Source organism: Bos mutus, chromosome 11 (assembly GCF_027580195.1).
Source record: "Bos mutus isolate GX-2022 chromosome 11, NWIPB_WYAK_1.1, whole genome shotgun sequence".
NCBI classification, from domain to species: Eukaryota; Metazoa; Chordata; class Mammalia; order Artiodactyla; family Bovidae; genus Bos; species Bos mutus.
Genome location: NC_091627.1, coordinates 79,044,368 through 79,065,746, shown reverse-complemented (window position 1 = coordinate 79,065,746; position 21,379 = coordinate 79,044,368).

The window sequence follows — 21,379 nt, the reverse complement described above, 5'->3', positions numbered from 1 at the left end:
ACATCCACTGGAAGGTAAGGCCCCAAAGGGTGAGAGGACATGGAATAAACTGTCAGGGCCACAGGCTGTGCTGATTTGGGCAGAGAATTTCTCTGCTCCCTCTCTGGAAGCACAGCCCGCATCTCCACACCAGCTGCCCCCTCCATCCGGCACCTCCCTGCTCTCAAGGTGAAGCAGTCTTACTGTCTTCTCCTCAGAGACATGCAAACGTCATGGCAATGGTGCCAGGCAGAGCAGGTGACAAGGCTTCCCTTCTGTGAGGCAGAAGTTGGAAGAGCACAAACTTCAGGTGACCTGATTGGTTGTGGACACATGTTCCATCTTCCTACTCCAGATCACTCTTCATGAATGAGCCAGACTAGGTTCCCACAGACTTTGCTATAATCAGGGAATCCAGTTTGAAAAGTATTTCCATGGCTTCCCATTGTCCATGACATCTGTGTATGGAATTATACCATGGTGGTTTAGAGCTTGGGCTCTAGAGTCATCAGTTCAGTTCAGTCGCTCAGTCATGTCCAACTCTTTGCGACCTTATGAATTGCAGCACTCCAGGCCTCCCTGTCCATCACCAACTCCTGGAGTTCACCCAAACTCACGTCCATCGAGTCAGTGATGCCATCCAGCCATCTCATCCTCTGTCGTCCCCTTCTCTTCCTGCCCCCAATCCCTCCCAGCATCAGAGTCTTTTCCAATGAGTCAACTCTTCACATGAGGTGGCCAAGGTATTGGAGTTTCAGCTTTAGCATCAGTCCTTCCAATGAACACCCAGGACTGATCTCCTTTAGAATGGACTGGTTGGATCTCCCTGCAGTCCAAGTGACTTTCGAGAGTCTTCTCCAACACCACAATTCAAAAGCATCAATTCTTCGGCGCTCAGCTTTCTTCACAGTCCAACTCTCACATCCATACATGACCACAGGAAAAACCATAGCCCTGACTAGATGGACCTTTGTTGGCAAAGTAATGTCTTTGCTTTTGAATATGCTATCTAGGTTGGTCATAACTTTCCTTCCAAGAAGTAAGCGTCTTTTAATTTCATGGCTGCAGTCACCATCTGCAGTGATTTTGGAGTCCCCAAAAATAAAGTCTGACACTGTTTCCCTATCTATTTGCCATGAAGTGATGGGACCAGATGTCATGATATTAGTTTTCTGAATGTTGAGCTTGAAGCCAACTTTTTCACTCTCCTCTTTCACTTTCATCAAGAGCCTTTTTAGTTCCTCTTCACTTTCTGCCATAAGGGTGGTGTTATCTGCATATCTGAGGTTATTGATATTTCTCCTGGCAACCTTGATTCCAGCTTGTGCTTCTTCCAGTCCAGCATTTCTCATAATGTACTCTGCATAGAAGTTAAATAAGCAGGGTGACAATATACAGCCTTGACGTACTCCTTTTCCTATTTGGAATCAGTCTGTTGTTCATACTAGGGTTCAAACTCTGGCCTTCTCACTTTTGACTGGTGTGCCCTGGGCAAATTCTTGCCTACTCAGGGCCCAAGTTTCCTCATCTGTAGAATAAGGGTATTCACTAGACAGAATATGCTAGCTTGTATTGCAGTAACAAACAACCCCCAAATTTTAATGGACTAAAACAACCAAGGCTTATTTTTTATGCAAGCAAAGTTGGCAATGGTTCCAGAGACCTCTGAAGACAATTGCCCCCCTACAAAGAAGCTCAATAATCCAGGCTAAATCAACCACGTGCCACTGCCATCTATCACATGCTTCCACAATCAGAATAAGACTCTGGAGGGCCTCGGAGAGACAATTAAATGCTTCAGCCCAGAAGCAATGTACATCACTCCACTCACCAATCATTGATCAAAACTAGTCATACAGCCCTGCCTCTAGTATGGAGGTATGGAAAACATAATCAAGCAGTACCTAAGAAAAGAGAAGTAGAAAAGAGGAAGCATTAAACATGGTGGTAATGCATACCAGGGCGGGGATTGGGGGTGGTGGTGGTGAGGGAGGTGGTGGTGAGGGAGGTGCCCATGAGATGCATGCAAAACTTGAGCACACTTTCTGGCACAGCAAAAGGTTTCAGTTCAGTTTAGTCGCTCAGTCGTGTCTGACTCTTTGCGACCCCATGAATCACAGCATGCCAGGCCTCCCTGTCCATCACCAACTCCTGGAGTTCACTCAAACTCACGTCCATCAAGTCAGTGATGCTATCCAGCCATCTCATCCTCTGTCGTCCCCTTCTCCTCCTGCCCCCAATTCCTCCCAGCATCAGAGTCTTTTCCAATGAGTCGACTCTTTCGCATGAGGTGGCCAAAGTACTGGAGTTTCAGCTTTAGCATCATTCCTTCCAAAGAACACCCAGGACTGATCTCCTTTAGGATGGACTGGTTGGATCTCCTTGCAGTCCAAGGGACTCTCAAGAGTCTTCTCCAACACCACAGTTCAAAAGCATCGATTCTTCGGCGCTCAGCTTTCTTCACAGTCCAACTCTCACATCTATACATGACTACTGGAAAAACCATAGCCTTGACTAGATGGACCTTTGTTGGCAAAGTAATGTCTCTGCTTTTGAATATGCTATCTAGGTTGGTCATAACTTTCCTTTCCAGGAGTAAGCGTCTTTTAATTTCATGGCTGCAATAACCATCTTCAGTGATTTTGGAGCCCAAAAAAATAAAGTCTAACACTGTTTCCACTATTTCCCCATCTATTTCCCATGAAGTGATGGGACAAGATGCCATGATCTTAGTTTTCTGAATGTTGAAAGGTTTAATAAGTGTTAAATATTATCATTATTACCATAGCCTTCCAAAGCCTTGTCTTCTCTTCCATTCTGGTTCTGATCAGTGTCCTACGGAGCAGTGGCCTATTTCCTAACTTGCAACTTCTTTTACCCTCCAGGCTTGGAATTTTGTAGCTCTTCCTTATGGAGAAGGCAATGGCAACCCACTCCAGTACTCTTGCCTGGAAAATCCCATGGACGAAGGAGCCTGGTGGGCTGCAGTCCATGGGGTCGCTGAGTCGGACACGACTGAGCAACTTCACTCTCACTTTTCACTTTCCTGCATTGGAGAAGGAAATGGCAACCCACTCCAGTGTTCTTGCCTGGAGAATCCCAGGGATGGGGGAGCCTTGTGGGCTGACGTCTATGGGGTCACAGAGTCAGACACGACTGAAGTGACTTAGCAGCAGCAGCAGCTCTTCCTTTCCATTAAGCCTAGTATCAGTCATGAGATTTGCATCAGCCATTATAAAAACTCTGGATGGTACAGTGGCAAGAGGCCAAGGATGATTTATCATCTAATATATATACACAGCACACACATTCTTGTAATGTGTGCGTATTACAGAGGTCTTTAACCAATGTTTCATTAGCATTATTATCATCAGTGACTACAGCTGGTTCAAGATCGAGGAGAAGGAGGGGCCCACCAGAGGCAGAGGAAAGAGCATTCCTGAGAAATGAATGAGACCCCCAGGTTCTGAAACCTCAGTGTCCACATCTGTAAACTGTGGCTAAGGATCCTGCCAAGCTCACTGGGGTGCTGATAATACCCAGCAAGAATAAGAAGGCTGGTTCCCTGTGAGGTGTCACCCAAGTTCAGTGCATAGTATTCCCCAAAAGGTGCCAAATACTGTGGTGCCTCAGAAAAAAACTTGTACACAGAGCCCCTTGAACATCTCTAATGCTTGTTTCCTGTCTCTCAGCATTTGTCTCCCCAGACATCCCTGTCTCCCACTGATTCTTACTCCCTTGATAACCAGTTCATCATCAGATTGCTTAGCCCAGTATCTTTCTCTCCAGATGTACAGCGGGTGGGAGGTCAGATTGCATGGGGGAGTGCATGCAGGTTCCCAGGGCTTTTCCCGCTAGACTCTTGAGCTCTGGGGAACGGCTTATTGCTGCCCTAATCGTAACAAGGCTCACGCCACCATTACACAACTTTAATACCAGTTTTTATGCGGGCATCTGGGGATATGTGTGCTTATGAGCAATTTGTAATGAAAGAAAGCCCAACCTTTAGCAGGCTGGGAGAAGAGGGGCCCAGAGGACCAGGCAAGGCAGGCCCCATCACAGGAGCCGCCCCAGGCTCTGGGGACAGGGCCGCTGCCCTGGGACATTTAAGGCACTATTTGATCTCTTGTTAAGTCCCACATGGCTTCAATTTCCTTGTGTTCTGAAAGAGAATGGAATTAGAGTCAACAGATCCATCATGTCTTTCATAAAGATGTGTTCTTAATCAGGAAAGAGATGGAAGAGGAAAGGAAACTCACATTCATGGAAGGCCTACTATGTGCCAAGACCATGCCAAGAGCCTTATTTCATATGAGCCTCATAATAGCCCAGTAAGGTAGGATTTGTTATTAACCTTTGCGGTAGTTCACAAGAAAAAAAAAAAAAAACCCACAGTATTTTGTACCTCAACCCCCATCAAAAGGTGGTGTCTGTTTCTCCATCCTTTGAATCTGGTATTGGCTATCTTCTTGCTTGGGCCAGTGAGACCTTTGCAAACACAATGCAAGCAGGGTCTTGAACATGATTGTGTATCAGATGTGCCTCTTCTCTCTGCTTCAAACCATTTCACTGCTATGTGAGCAAGCACAAGTTAACCTCCTGGAAGATGGGAGACCACAACGGGATGACCCCAGCTGTCCCAGCTATCCCAGGTAGGGCCACAGACACAGGAGTGAGGCCATCCTAGGCCACACAGCCACCGCTGAGGCAGCCCAGGCCTGAAACACCCAGCTAATCTAAAGAACCCTAGAAATTACCAAGTGCTTCTTGACGTAAGCCACCCTGTTTTCGGGTAATTTGTTTTTCAGTAAGAGCTGCCTGATATATCCCTTGTTACAGATGAGGAGTCTGAGGCTCAGAAAGCTTAAGTCATTTCTTCCAGATTCCTTACCTGGTTATATGGCCGAGAGGGATTTGAACCCCAGACTTCTATTCAGGGCACTGAATTACTAGGGTGTCCCTACATCATGCTGGCATGTGGAATGGGACTCCTGAGAGAAAATTCTCCTGCATCACCATCACAAGATCATCACCACACTCTTTTCATCTTATAAAACTGAAATTCTGTACCCATTAAACATCTCTCCATTCCCTCCTCTCCCAGCCCCTGACAATCACCATTCCGCTGTCTCTATGAATTTGATGACTCTAGAATCCCAGGGTTGGGGGAGCCTGGTGGGCTGTCGTCTATGGGGTCACACAGAGTCGGACACGACTGAAGTGACTTAGCAGCAGCAGCAGCAGGTACCTCATGGAAGTGGAATCATACAGTATTTGTCTTTGTGTGACTGGCTTATTTCACTTACTAGAGCATCCTCAAAGTTCATCCATGTTGTAGCGTATGTCAGAATTTCCTTCCTTTCTAAGGCTGATGAATAAGATAGTAATACTATTATTATATAATTAATATATAATATTGTATGCTTCTCTATCTACCTGTCAGTAGAGACTTAGATTGCTTCCATGCCTTAGCTGTTGTGAATAATGCTGTTATGAACGTAAGTGTACAAATATTCCAAAGATTAACTAGACCTATATGGTAGGCCTCCTTTGGCTTAACTACGTCTCACTTCTCCATTTAGAATCCCACAGATTATCTAGAAGCACCAGTGTTTTTCTCACTTCTCTCTCACCTGGAAATGACAGTGGACAGTCTGTTGGTAGCAGCACCAACTAATTCAACAATATAAATTGGATTCTAATCAATCCAGAATTTCACATATAAATCCTCACATCTGTGGTGAGGAAGGAGTTTGTGCTTTGGGATCCTATGCTACTTCAAAGCTAAAGTCTGAACCTGTTTAAAAATAGAAGGCATAAAAAGACATGGAACCTGGAATTTGTTTTTGAAAGCAATTGTATGCAGAGGAATTAGGAGACGCTAATTGATTTCAAGAGAAAATTGCATCACATTACAAACAATTGGATTTTTTTTTTTTAATGAGCTCCTTCCCCTGCAGTGAAAACATCTGGACTCCCAGGGGCCACGGGCAAAGTCAGAGCCTCTTGCAGCCCAGGACAGATGACAGGTTTTGCAAGTTCCTGGAGCTTCAAGTGAGAAAGGCCACAGGATGGGCATGTGTGGGATGCTGCTCTTTTTCGCATGGCAAGGCAAATCTAACATGGGGTCATCAGCAGCATGGGATTGTTTAAAGTTTCAGGTTCAAGTCCAAACTCCACATGGCATTCAAGGCTCTCCAAAATCAATCCAGCTCCTCGGCAACCTGCAAAACCTGTCCTCTATCAGGCTGGAAGAGGCTCTCCGCAGAGTATAATACGGATGACCGAAGGGAAAATGCTTCCAATGAGGTTGTGGCAATCCATGTGTTCCCCTGCAAGAATGAAAATTTAAGAATGGTCACTTGTTAAGTAATCACCAAGGATGACTCAGACACCCACGGTTTGCTCACGGGACACCAGTAACCAGTTATCAAGATGCTGCCTATGTAAACATATCAGTTTGGACTCAGCAGCCAGATGTTTCCCAACAACCAGTAATGGAGCCAAAACTTGATCGTGTCATGTCTGAGTGAGTTGCTACACATTTTTATTTTTTAAATGGTTGTTTTCCCAAAGTAGAATAAGACGACTCACTGGGAATTCTGTGGGAAACGATGTTTTTCCAGACCATTTTAGCCATAGAATCCTTTCTTCAAATTGAAATATCACGTGGAAGCCCTGTATTTAAAGCTCGAGGTCCACGGGACAGGCGCCTTCTTTTCAGTCCCTTAGGGGCCCATCTCTGGCTCCTTCTTGGGCAGAGGGCTGGGCTTTGGAAGGCTCTGCCGGGCTGTTTCTACAAGCAGATATTCCACATGAATGGATAGTCCAAAGAGAGGGCCTTCCACACCCAGGAGAGGGCCCTCCACACCCATCAAGACCCTAGGAAAGTAGTTGCCCCCAGCCTACTCTGGACTCTCGGCACCTGCCTTCTCCTGCTTGAGTCCTCACTGACTCTTTTGAAGGTCCAGAACTCTTCTTTACTGATGAAAGCAGTAATTAATCCAAAGCTATGAAAAGCCAGGCCATGTGTTGGGGGTGGGGTGGGCAATACAATTCTGAGCTTCGTGTTTCATTCGTTGCTCCTCTGCTTCACATAAGGGACCACACCCCACGGTATGGGTGATGAGGATGCTTCCTCCTTCGGGGCCCTCTTCTCCCCTCACTTCCCTTTAACCCTTTCCTGCCCATGGGTTGGAAACCCTAAGCATCCATATCCTTTCCTCAGTAGCCCCATCTTTCTCCATTCAGTTATCAGTTCCTAACCCCTAAGATCCCTCTCCACATCTTGCAAACTTCACAGACTCTAGCAGTGTCCTCTGACTGTCCTGGCACCTCTTCCCAGCCCAGTATCTGCTCTCTATGGAACGAGGGAGGGTGTGCTCTAGTCTTAAGGTTTCCCTGCAATGTGGGGGGAAGATGACAGTGAGACATCCCTTTTCTGGATGCGGCTATCTTCTCAACGATAACTCACCATCATGAGGATCAATTCCTTAAAATAACAGCAACAGCAACACAACACCTCAGCTGGTCTTCAGGAGAGATTTATCTTCCTCCTTTAATGCAACTTTGACTTATCTGTTGTTGTTGTTGAGTTGCTAAGTCCTGTTCAACTCTTTGCAACCCCGTGGAATGCAGAACACCAGGCTCCTCTGTCCCTCACTATCTCCCAGAGTTTGCCCAGATTCATGTCCAGTGAGTCTGTATTGCTGTCTAAACATTTCATCCTCTGCTGCTCTCTTCTCCTTTTGCCATAAATCTTTCCCAGCATCAGGGTCTTTTCCAATGACCTGGCCCTTCACATCAGGTGGCCAAAATAGTGGAGCTTCAGCTTCAAATCAGTCCTTCCAATGAATATTCAAGGTTGATTTCCTTTAGGACTGACTTATCTGGGGAGAATTAATAACCCTGGTCATGAATAGCACTACGCCTACATCTCTTCCAGTAACACCGAGGCTTCTTCCTTGCTCACAGAACACAGAGAGGGGAGGAGTTGTTTTGTCTGTCTATTTCAATTAGCTAAAAGCAGAGCCGGTCTTATTAAAATGGTAGAAATCCCTGCCCCTCGAGCCCTCCATTCCTCTGCTGGCACACCTCCTCAATAAGGTTGCCAAATTTAGCAAATAAAAATATGGGATACCCAGTTAAATGTGAATTTCAGATAAACAATGAATAATTTTTAGTATGTCCCAAATATTGCAAGGGACAAACCTCCCCCTGAGGCACCCCCAGGGAGCACTGACTGAACCCACCATGTGGGAGACATTGGCTTTGGTTAGGGAATCGCAACAGTTGATCTCTAAGATTCCTTCATCCTAAGGACTCTGATTTCTTGTATACCAACCAGCACACCAAGAGTGAGGGGCACACAGAACATGGGTCCTTGTTTCTGGCAGCAGAAGGGCCCCTCCTTCTTGAGCCTCAGGTCCTATCCAGGGCTCTGTCTGTGGTCCTGTCTGCTTTAGCTCAGGGTTCTCAGACTCTGCCCCTTGCTCTCTCCTCAGCCCCCAAGCTGCCTCCACTTAGCATTTCCAAGCGACCACCAGCGTTTAATAATGGGCTTCAGTTCTGCCTCCAGCAACTCTCTTACCTGCTTTCGTGTCAGGGACTCTCTTCACTAATTTCCCACAACTATCACCCAACACTTCTGATGAGTAACGTGTGGCCAAGGGCTTGGCTAGGAGATCAGGCTCCTTCCAGAGCAGCACAGACCAATCTCTCCTGGCAGCAGAGGGTCCGAGGCTCCCAGAATGAGAATCCTTGTAAGGAATGTAAACAAGGTGTCCCTTCTTAAAAACAATGAGCCAAGATCACCATACAGGAGAGAGAACCCTGTTTAGTTTGGCTAAAGCCAGGTCTAATGGAGAGTATGTGATAATCATCTCCAGGCTCAGCTGGGGGATACAGATCTAGGGGGAAAGAGAAGCTGGGCAAGGGACTCATGGAATCAGAAGATAACTGAGGGGAAACACAGTCTGAAATGCAGGAATGCACCCCACCCTGGTTCACCGGATATGTTGAAGCAGGCTTACAGATGAAAAGATAAAGATGTTGTCAATAATGCTAGAGTCATCCTCCAAAAACCTCAACTTTCTCTCAAACCAAAAAAGAAACAGAGACAGAGAGAAACCACCATCCATTCTGTCTCTTTTTAAGATGGGCAAGGGTGATGCCTAGTTAACGTCAGCAGCAGGCAGAGAGCCTTCACCCAGAATAATTAACTCATGAATGACAAGTGAATGGACCAATAAATGAAGGTAGCTGCCCAGGTAGCCCTCCCTCTGCATTCAGAACTGGAATGCTGTTGTGCTTCGTCTCTTTGGTTGTGTTCAGTCTTTGCAACCTCATATCTGGGATTGAATCCTAGCTCTGGTACTACTTATGCCATGGCCTTGAGCAACCACTGGATCTCTCCAAAGCCTCAGTTTCCTCATCTATAAAATGGCATTAATAACTGAATCAGCTTCACCAGACAACAGTAAGGATCAAAGGAGGTGACATATGAGAGAAGGCCTAAAAACTCTGAAGCAATTTCCAAGTAGTAAAAGTACTACAAAATGCAATCCCCTACTTGAAGCAGCTTACAATCTAGACCTGTACAGTCCAATATAGTAGCCACTAGGCATGTGTGCCTACTGAGCATTTGAAATGTGACTGATGACAGGCTGTTTTACACAGGTTGCTAGTATATAATACATGCTAGGGATTGTGCAGGGGGAGGAGGGGTGTGTATTTTAATACAAAAAAAATAATTTAAAAATATCTCGTTGGTATGTTTTATATTAAATGCATGATGAAATGGTACTGTTTTTATACATTAAACTAAATAAAATGGCAGTAGCTTATTAGTATACAAATAGTGGGCAACCAGTGCGTCTTGGTTGGCTTCCCAGGGGCACTAGTGGTAAAGAACCTGCCTGTCAGTGCAGGAAACGTAAGAGACCTGTGTTCAATCCTGGGTCAGGAAGATCCCCTGGAGAAGGGCATGGCAACCCACTCCAGTATTTTTGCCTGGAGAATCCCTTGGACAGAGGAGATTGGCAGGCTAAGGGTTGCAAAGGGTCGGACATGACTGAAGCGACTTAGCATGCACAATGTGTCTTGAATAAATGTAAGCTGAAGAGTTGACTCACTGGAAAAGACTCTGATGCTGGGAGGGATTGGGGGCAGGAGGAGAAGGGGACGACAGAGGATGAGATGGTTGGATGGCATCACTGACTCGATGGACGTGAGTCTGAGTGAACTCTGGGAGTTGGTGATGGACAGGGAGGCCTGGCGTGCTGCGATTCATGGGGTCACAAAGAGTTGGACACGACTGAGCGACTGAACTGAATCATGTGTCTCTCTTCATTACCTCTGCTGATCAGAAGAGCAAGCATAAATGTTTCGAACTCTAAGTTCGACCTTCAGGACAATTCAATCCAACACCTTGTTTTTTTTTTTCAAATGAAGAATCTGAGCTCCAGAGAGGGTGGAGACCTAAGCAAGATGACACAGCCCATGAACGACCCAGTGTATTTTCTATTAGACTACAGTGAGGTTTTCAGAACTTTTCAAATCTTTTTTTTTTTTATAAAGATTGCCTAAAATTGAGTCACATGATAATTCTGGGAAATGACAACGTATCCGCATTTGGCAGATGAAAAAACTGAGGTTCTGATGACTAAACAGACACAATTAATGGCATCTTTGAGGCCAGCATTCTGACCTTTCACCCCATGCTCTCCCTCCCACCGCAGGCTCCCTCTCTAGGTCCGGAAGACGGTCTAATAATATGTAGCATCCCATTCCCCGGTGCCCCTACCACCTCTTGTTCAGGACACGCCTGTGAGCATTCTTCAGCCTAATTAAATAATGGAACCACACTGATCTTTTCTTCCAAGGTCCAGGGGCACTGTTTCCTCTCCACCCCAGTTCTGCTTGGGAATGTTGACTTTGGAAAACGGCACCAAATACACTCTGACTGCAATTTCCAAATCAGAAACAGCCTCCAAATCCTCATTCAGTGGAGAGTAAAAGATCTCAGAAGGGCAGAGCCTCTTCAGGCCGTGAGACTCTAGAACCTCTTCTGCCCTCAGAGTCTCCAGGGACAATCAGGTCATTACAAGCCAGCTCAGATCCACATATGGGTACCTGCTGCATGTCCTGGGATTCAGAGATGACTCAAACAAAGCTGCCACCTCTTAATCATTCCAGGTCCAACAGAGGAGATTCACACAAATGGTTAGCTGGACTATGAGGCAGACGGACACGGGTACCATACTTTGGGAGCCTAGAAATTAAGGCGCCTCAGGTTGGGACCTCCCTAGTGGTCCAGTGGTTAAGAATCTGCCTGCCAATGCAGGCAACACGGGTTTGATTCCTGGTCCGGGAAGACCCCACACGCTGTGAGGCAACTGAGCCTCTGGGCCACAACCGAGCCCGCACCCTAGAGCCCGTGTTTCGCAACAAGAGAAGCCACTGCCATGAGAACTGGAGAAAGTCCTCGCAGCGATGATGACCCAGCACAACTTCAAATTAATAAATAATATTTTTAAAAGAAAGAAAATTACCTTTTAAAAAAAGGAGCCTCAGATAGGCTTCTTAGAGCAGTGAGGTCTGACCAAGCTCTGAGAGGATGAGAAGACATCATAGGCAGAGAAGGGACTGATAAAGTTTCCAGTAAGTGAGAGCAGAGATTCAAGAAAACTTTACAGTGTGGAGATTCCTTAAAAAACTGGAAATAGAGCTGCCTTATGACCCAGCAATCCCACTGCTGGGCATACACACCGAGGAAACCAGAATTGAAAGAGACACATGTACCCCAATGTTCATTGCAGCACTGTTTATAATAGCCAGGACATGGAAGCAACCTAGATGTCCATCAGCAGACAAATGGATAAGAAAGCTGTGGTACATATACACAATGGAGTATTACTCAGCCATTAAAAAAGAATACATTTGAATCAGTTCTAATGAGGTGGATGAAACTGGAGCCTATTATACAGAGTGAAGTAAGCCAGAAAGAAAAACACGAATGCAGTATACTAACGCATATATATGGAATTTAGAAAGATGGTAACGACAACCCTGTATGCGAGATAGCAAAAGAGACACAGATGTATAGAGCAGTCTTTTGACTCTGTGGGAGAGGGAAAGGGTGGGATGATTTGGGAGAATGGCATTAAAACATGTATAATATCATATGTGAAATGAATCACCAGTCCAGGTTCTGAACCGGGCCTACCAATCCATGAATCTACAAGTCTACTGAGCACTTTCTAGATGTTGTGAGAGACAAAAGAAGCACCTTGGGAGATAAGACACAGCCCTTGAGAAAAGATAAGACACAGCCCTTGTGAAATGAATCACCAGATGCAGGATACAGGATGCTCGGAGCTGGTGCACTGGGATGACCCAGAGGGATGGGATGCGGAGGGAGGTGGGAGGGGGGTCCAGGATGGGGAGCACGTGTACACGGGTGGCAGATTCATGTTGATGTTTGGCAAAACCAATACAATATTGTAAAGTAATTAGCCTCCAATTAAAATAAATAAATTTAAATTAAAGAAAAAAAAATAAAACTTTAGTCTTTGAGGACATGGGACACTGGGTTGGCTCTTCCTTTCTGGTGCCCTCCAAGATCACTCTGAGCCAAGCTTTTGCAGCCGCAATACCAATAGTACCTCCTCACCTCTCTGGGATGCTTCATGGCCAATCTCTTTAGATACTCACAAACACCCCAGAAAGCAGGCAGGGCAAATGTCACATACCTAATCTCCAGCATCAGGGAAGACTTGGGCAAATTAGCGCCCTGACTGACACCACATAGCAATGAAGAGACAGAGCCCAGGCATCACCAAGCATTTCTGGCTTCTTTGCCTCTCATCTCTCTTCCATACAGTTCAGCACCTAAGAACTGCAAAGCTCCAAGGTTTTCCCAACCTCCCTTGTCTTAAAAACAACTTGGTATTGCCAAGCACCAGTTATGGGCCCTTTGCATGAATGGCCTTGCTGCTGCTCTTTTCTCAAGGGCTGTGTCTTATCTCCCAAGGTGCTTCTTTTGTCTCTCACAACATCTAGAAAGTGCTCAGTAGACTTGTAGATTCATGGATTGGTAGGCCCGGTTCAGAGATAATATCAAAAAAGGAAAGAACGTGTTAGAAAAGGATTTTAAGTGTTGCTCTCACTACCTAAATTCATAGACACTTTCTTTGAAGGTCTTTAAAACACTGGGCTTGCCTCTGTCATCATCTCCTATCCTCATGCCTGTCAAATGCCTACAAACTTCTCTCTAATCGCATTCAACCAACTCGCTTCCCTGATATTCTGACTTTCCAGACTGCTGAATAAACACCAGTCCATTTAACATCTGTATCCTAGGCACCAGTGCACAGGTGTGTGTGTCTGCGTGTGTACATAAGGGGAGGAAGGTGTTGTAAGGAGATACATATCCGTGCACTGTCCACTAAACCAAGTGTGGCTACTGAGCACTCAAAAGTGGCCAGGCTAAACGAAGCCATGTTGTAAGTGTAAATTGCACACTGGATTTAAATGATTTAGTGCAGAAAAAAGAATGAAAATAACTCATTAAAATTGAATCTACATTGAAGAGGAAATCTTTTAGATATGATGGGTTAAATATTATTAAAATTAACTTCCTTTCTTTTTACTTTTGTTAATGTGGCTGGTAGGAAGTGTTAAGATACACATGTGGCTCATGTTATATTTCTATTGGACATTACTGACCTTCAGAGGGGGTCTAACCAGGGAAAGGAACAGACTCATGAATAAGCCACGCAAGTAGGACCCAGAGTGTGGTTTCCCTCAAAACCTTAGTCTTCTGGGTTTTAATTTCTTTATCCATTTTCTCCACATTTGGTCCTTTAATTTGTCCAACCCAATATCTATTTAAATCTCCCCTCCTCCAACTAATTCAAACACACACAGTTCAGAATGCATCTCAAAGCCAGCCTCTGCCCACACTGCTCACCACACATGCCTCTTGCCCAATTCCTGCCTCATCAGCCACAGGACGAAACACCTGCCACAAGTTAGTCCCTCAACAATGATGTGAATATGGGGTTGAGAAATAAGTAAAGTAATGCACAAAGTGCATAATGCAGACACATGTGTATGCACACACAGAGACCTGTTTGTCTTGCTTGTGTTTCTTGTTTCATACACACATCTTGTGTCATTGACTATCAGATTTCTGCCTTAAGGTCTTTACTTAAGCTGTAGCCACATCATCTTTACACTGATGCTAAGTCGCTTCAGTCATGTCCAACTCTGTGCAACCCCATAGACGGCAGCCCACCAGGCTCTCCCGTCCCTGGGTTTCTCCAGGCAAGAACACTGGAGTGGGTTGCCATTTCCTTTTCCAATGCATGAAAGTGGAAAGTGAAAGGGAAGTCCCTCAATCATGTCAGACTCTTCGTGACCCCGTGGACTGCAGCCTGCCAGGCTCCTCCATCCATGGGATTTTCCAGGCAAGAGTACTAGAGTGGGGTGCCATTGCCTTCTCCCATCTTCACGCTAGATAATCAAAATATTCTTGTTGGCTAATAATTCTTTTCTTTTCTAAAGCCAGAGAGAAGTCTCACTTCCTTCATGAAGTCTCTGTCATCTCCTCCCACATTCTCTTCCTCCTGATTCCCGCTGACAGCCTATTCTATACTATGTGGCAATTGTATCTTGGGTTTTCTTTTTGTTTCCTAAATGAGTTCTGCACTCCTTTTGGCCTTTCCTCTACCCACACTCCCTGTGAACCATAAACTTCTTTGAAGCCTGAAACTATCTTCTCTTAAAGCTCTAGCACAGAGCCTGAAAAAGTGAATTTCCTAAGAGGTGAGAGCTAGGGAGGTGTCTTTTTTTCCATTAATGAGGTAGCTTTTGCAAAGCCCTTAGGTAAACTAAGGATGGGGGTGCCTATTGACAGAGCAACCAACCTTATGATTAGAGGGTACAACTTTCAGTTTCTCCCCTGACCTCCTGGGATGGGAGAGGGGAGAAGCTGGAGATTGAGTTCAATCAACAATGGCCAATGATTTAATCAGCCATGCTTCTGTAAAACAGCCTCTACAAAAACCTAAAAGAATGGATTTAGATAGCTCCAGGTTGGTGAACATACAGAGGAGATTTGGGGAAAGTGGCTCACCTGGAGAGAGCATGGAAGTTCTGCACCCCTTCCCAAATACCTTGCTCTATTCATCTCTTCCATCTGGATGTTTCTGAGTTATACTGTTTCATAATCAACCAGCAATCTAGTAAGTAAAATGTTCCTCTGAGTTCTGTAAGCCTCACTAGCAAATTTATCAAACCCAGGGAGGAAGTCACAGGCTCCAACCTGTAGCCAGTTGATCAGAAGCACGGATAACAATCTAGACTTGTAATTGTCTCTGAAGTTGTTGTGTGCTGAGGGGCATGGGGAGTTGGAGACAGTCCTGTAGGACTGAGCCCTTAACCTGTGGGATCTAACTCTATTTTTAGGTAGATGGTGTCAGAATTGAATTAACTGTTAACTTGAGTTAACAGACACACATGGAAAGTCTTGAAAGGAGATGTATTTTGTGAGCTTGGTGCCTGGATCTCTTGGAGCTTGGATCTCTACCCCTAGCATTACGAAATGTTCATTAAAAATAAAAATAGGCCAAATAAAAAGTACCTTGAAGGTAGCTGCAAGGAGTCGGACATGGTTGAGTGACTTTCTCTCACTCTGACTGTCCCATAAGACGGTGGAGCCACCAGCAACCCCAGCTGAGATAAGAGACAGTTTATTCACCTTCCTCACTCACTTTTCCTCTGTGCTGTGAAGGGGTGGGTCTTCAGGCTCCCCAGGAAGGCCTATCCCTAAAGCTGCTATGATGTTTGGGATCGCCCAGCACTGCCCTTGGAGTTCCTAGGGGCCATCCTCCTTCACTGCTGCCAGGGTCTCATAAAGCCCTGGCGTATGAGAGAGGGCTCTGCACTCAGGAGGGTTTTCACTTTAGCCCCATTTCCAGGAGCAAGGGGAGGAAAGGGAGAAAATAGCCAAACATCTCCCAAGCCTGGGCACCCAGCTTGGTGATTTGCACCCACCTTGGCCTTAGAAGCACTCAGGAGGCCCCTCTCTCCTCATGGAGCCCCCACTGGCTCCGTGGGAATACTCTAGGGGGTGCTGTGCACACAGTGGGTAAGGCAGGTTTGAGCTCACAGCTTCATTCAAAAGGGCTGTCCACAGTCTAAGCTCAGCAAGACTCAACAAATTTCTGAACAGCTCTGGGGCAGCTGTAGTTGAGTAATAATTGGTGCATATCCTGAAAAGGTCCATGATATATGAAAACTTTCTGATCACCAGAACTTACGTAGGACTTGGCTTGGTGTACAAGTGTCGTGATGCTTCAGAATTTCACCTGCCAATGCAGGGGACACAGACTCGATCACCGATCCAGGAAGATTCCACATGCCCGCAGGGCAGCTAAGCCCATGTGCCACAACTACTGAGCCTGCGCTTCACAATAAGAGAAGCCACCACAATGAGAAACACGTGTATCACAACCAAAGCATAGCCCTCACTTGGCGTAACTAAAGAAAGCTCACATGCAGCAACGAAGAGCTGATGTAGCCAAAGTTAGGTAGATAAATAACTTTAGAAGGAAGAAGAATTTCTTACCAAGGCTCTGTGCTTGCTTACTCTTGGGGCTAAAGCAAGGCTCTTAGGCCTGGGGAATTGCACACAACCAGTGGGTATGCGTATTCCCCATGGACATCACCACCATGCAGAGATGCTGAGAATCACTGGACTGGACTCAGTTCTTTGAGAGCAGGAGAGAATATCTTGGAAACATTACCCTCCACAGGGCCAGCCACATGGTAAATGCTCAGCAAAGACCTGCTGATTACAATGCCTTGGTCTCTAAATGGATTTGTTAGCAACCTCAGTACAGGGGACCACAGACAGGTCTCTCCTGGCCGTGCAATTGGACCACACTGTACCCCCGTGTTCCCCTTCCCAGAAAACAGGCCAAGTCAACAGAGCAGGGAAGGCAATAAAGTGGGTGATAGGAGATCTAGAATGAGGGCTTTCAGATGGCCAGAGGTTGACGTTCATCATGACCTGGAAAGCTGATGAATCCATAAAGAGACCCAGGCCGCCATGAGGCCAGGATCAGAGAGGCCTGGCAGGCGAAGCAGGTATGGGGACCTTCCTGGGAGCACCACTAGGATCCCAGCGAGGGCATGGTGGAGAGCCCAGAGCAGGCTTCAACTCCAGGTGAACTGGGTCCTGAGTCAGGGGGGCTAGACAGAGACTGAAGCTCCAGGGACAGAGAGACACCTCAGAAGAGATGGCCTGATGCTGCTCGTCCAGAGCCCCTGAATCAGCAGCGTGAGCCCCCACATCCAGGGAAGCCTGAGCTGGAGGCTCGGCTCCCGGCCCCTGCGGGAAGGTGACTGGGACACCTTCAGGGCCTCTGCATATCATTTCCGACAGTGGAAGCCAAAGAACCATACTAACTCACCCTGCGTGTGAGCCGCCCCACGCTTGGTCACTTTCGTTGTGTCTGACTCTTTGTGACCCCATGGAACGTGTAGCCCGCCAGGCTCCTCTGTCCATGGGATTCTCCAGGCAAGAATACTGGAGTGGGTTGCCATGCCCTCCTCCAGGGGATCTTCCAGACCCAGGGATCAAACTCATGTCTCTTAGGTCTGCTGCATTGGCAGGCGGGTTCTTTACTAGTGCCCCCTGGGAAGCCCCAACTCACCCCACGAGGGGTCAGAAAGTGAATGCCCCTGTGCCTTCGGGGATAACCCTGAGAAAGCCCAGGCCAGGCCAGCAGCCTCTCACGCATGTCTCACCATCCCTGAGCCAAACATCCTCCTCATGCCCCTCACATCTTCAGGCCAACTGCTTCAGCCCACGTTCTTCAAGTGTGAGTACTTCTTGACGTGTGCACGCATCCACCTCAGGCAGTAGAGGAGCAGGCGTTCCTGCTCTTTATTGTCCTCCCAGGCACTTCTATTGAAGTTCCATTTACCTCAACCTTTATTGCAGGTGAAAGAAATGCATAAATGCGCAGTATGGAATTACTGACACGTTTAGGACATACGAGGGGCATTAAAGGCGCTGCTAGGATTTGATGACAGCTGCCAAGAATCTTTTCTATAATCATAAATGAGATAGGCACGAAGCCATGAAGACGACATAAAAATCCCAGTGCGGGCCAGGGCAGGGGTTTCCCTGCTGCAGTTAACAACCCTGGGGGAGTTTGCTGCAGACCTGGAACATGTGTGGGCACCCCTGGCCCAGGGCTTGGAGGGCTGGGGAGGCACTCATTCTTGATGTCCGTTCTTACCTGCATTTTCCTAGCTGATAGCTCTGCCTGGAAAGTATGCCCTCCTGGCATTCATCTGTGGCAACTTCTGTCAGCCTCCGAGTTTCCCAGGCTCAGCTGGACCTTCTTCCTCCGGGGAGAGAATCAGCCTGAGCACCTCCAGTCTGCGTCTCTGGGTCCTCAGGGTGCTGGCAGAGTAGGGTGTCTCTTCATTCCCTGCAGGGCTCACACTGCTCATCCAGGCCAATATTTCATTGGGCTCTTCTCAGCTCCACCCTGGAGATACCTCAGTGAGCATGGGGGTATCTACTGCCTCTACTGTTCTTTCCTTTCAAACGCCTCCTCCCTTCCTTCCAAAAGCACTCTGTTCTGACACTGGCCAGAAAATTCATATTACGGATGCATCCCACCCTGTTATTAATATTTTCCCTACAGAGACCCTCGAGCAGAATCAGTCTCAGAGAATTCGTGAGCTCACAGAGCTTATCTCAGGGCGTGTTTGTCCTTCCCTCTCTCTGCTCCTCTCACCCTGCTCACACCTAGGCCTCTCAAGCCTCCGGGGGTCTCACACAACTGCAGAACCCGGAGGCATGGGAAGGGGTGAGGAGCAGGGCAGGATGGTCGCCATTTCAGCACTCAACCCGAAGGCAGATTCCAAGCAGAGAGGCAGCAGGGATGAGCCTTCTCTCTGGAGAAGGACCTGATTATCATATCTAATGTCTTGCTGTTCTAACACATACCGCATGAAATTTTGGTCAAGGAAGCTGAAGAAACTGAGATGATACATAAGTTCCCCCTAGCTTACTCTGGAGACAGTGCAGTGCCAGACTGCCTGGGTTCAGATTATGCCTATTTGATCCAGGAAAGTTATTCAAACTCCCTACATCTCATTTTTCTTATCTGTTAAATGAGGATAATAGTACCTGTCTCTTAGATGTGAGAGCTGGTCCATTAAAGAAGGCTGAACACTGAAGAATTGATGCTTTTGAACTGTGGGGCTGGAGAAGACTCATGAGAGTCCTGTGGTCTAGCAAGGAGATGAAATCAGTCAATTCTAAAGGAAATCAACCCTGACTATTCATTGGAAGGATTGATGCTGAAGCTGAAACTCCAATACTTTGGCCACCTGATGCAAAGAACAGACGCACTGGAAAAGACCCTGTTACTGGGAAAGATTGAAGGCAGGAGGAAAAGGAGGTGACAGGGAATGAGATGGTTGGATAGTGTCACTGACTCAGTGGACATGAATCTGAGCAAACTCCGGGAGACAGTGAAGGACAGCAGAGCCTGGGGTACTGCAGTCCATGGGGTTGCAAAGAGTCGGACATGACTTAGCAACTGAACAACAGCACTGAGATACAGGTTTAGCAGACCTTAGAGGATGTGACTCCTAATGTGCTGCCTCCATTACATCTAAATCTTCCATTGTGACATAACTCCATCTTGCATCCCAGTAGGGAAACAGCAATCAGCTAAGATGGCAGTGGCCAGGCTCTCTCACCCCACATTCTCTCACTCTGGTCCCACATTCTGTAAACAGTGACTTTGCATGGTTATGTAACAGCTGAGATCATTTACAGCACTACGCACACACATCAGATCTATACAAACATCACTGAAAAGCCCATGCCGCACCTTGCGGTGGCGCCAACCATTAGAGAACAAACCATGTCTGCCTTGCTACTGCAAATAAAAACTGTCTGCAGTCCTTAGGCTCCTTGCATCTTTTTCCAACTTTTTCCTATCTACTTCCTAGCTCTCACCTTGCCCACCCTGGGTTCAGTGAACAGCAAGACGATACCAAATGTTAGACTCCCTTGGGCCTCCATCCACCACATCCTCCATAGCCTTGACTCACTGTCGTGATCAGGGAAGAATCTTGCTCTGTCTCTAGGCGGGGCATGTACAGCACTCTCCTTATTGGAGCAAATCCTTAGGAGAAAATGCCAGTGCAGCAGAATAGAACCATGTCACCTGTTCTTTTCTTGGGAAACAAGGTGAAGAAAAGAAGGGCCAGATGAAGACAGGTGGCTTAGGTGACAGAGAAGCGGCTTCCACTGAGGGTCAGAAGGTTGAGGGCCAAACCTGGGGTTGGGCCGAGGTGGAATGACTGCCAAGGGCACCTCAGATGAGCTTCTGCAGGGCCCCTGGGGATCAGTGTGAGAGCCTGACAAGCAGGAACTACATAAAGGCTTCATGGCCCCATCCCCCCACCAGAATTAACTGATAGAACAGGACTGCATTGTGCTGTGAGCCTGTGGGGGTCGGGATGCTTTGGAGAGGGGGAATCCTTCCCTTGACTTCAGAGCTGGACTCCTGTAACCCCACAGTGAAAGTACCCTCTCAGAGCAGTCAGTGATGGCCTTGAGCAGTCAGGGCATGAGCCTGACTGTCCAGGATTCTTCTCTGAAGGGCAATATACACAAGTATGTGAGTTCTAACGGGGTTTTATTCTTTACTTAAACACCATGCATATGGTCCAACAACCTGGGCATTTCTCTGATTTTTTTACCCTAAATTAAAGGGTTTGGGCTTTATGGGCTACACTGTATTCCTATGGTTCATGAGAAGCACAGGTGTCTTTTTCAGTTTGTATTGGATCCCCCATGGACCACTTCAGTCATTGTTTGCATCTCTCCACAGTAGCTGTAGGGATTTCTGCCCACAGCGAGTGTAAATGGACGATGCTCATTGGTCTACTCTTGTGGCTTTGCATAATAGCAGTGGGAATGAGATTAACTACCTGGAAGCAGAGGCTGAAACTCAGAGCTGCTGGACACCCCCTCATGGCCACAGGCACCTGTTATACAGGTAAGATTTGGCAGGCCATGCTGGGCTGAAATAGGACATTATAAACAGAAGGGTTCAACTCTCTTTTCAATCAAGAAAATGCATTTTTTGTTTGTTGTTGTTAATTTTATTTTATTTTTTTGGGTCAACCTCCTATCAGGAAAATGGAAAAGAGAAGGAAAAACAAAAAACAATGTTCCCTTAAGCTTGAGAGTGGCCAGACCTTTTGATAATTCAACTGGATTTTTACAGACCGTTTGGGTGGTTTCCCCAAGCAACAGATAATAGGCAGCTTCTCTGTAACTACTTATGATAGC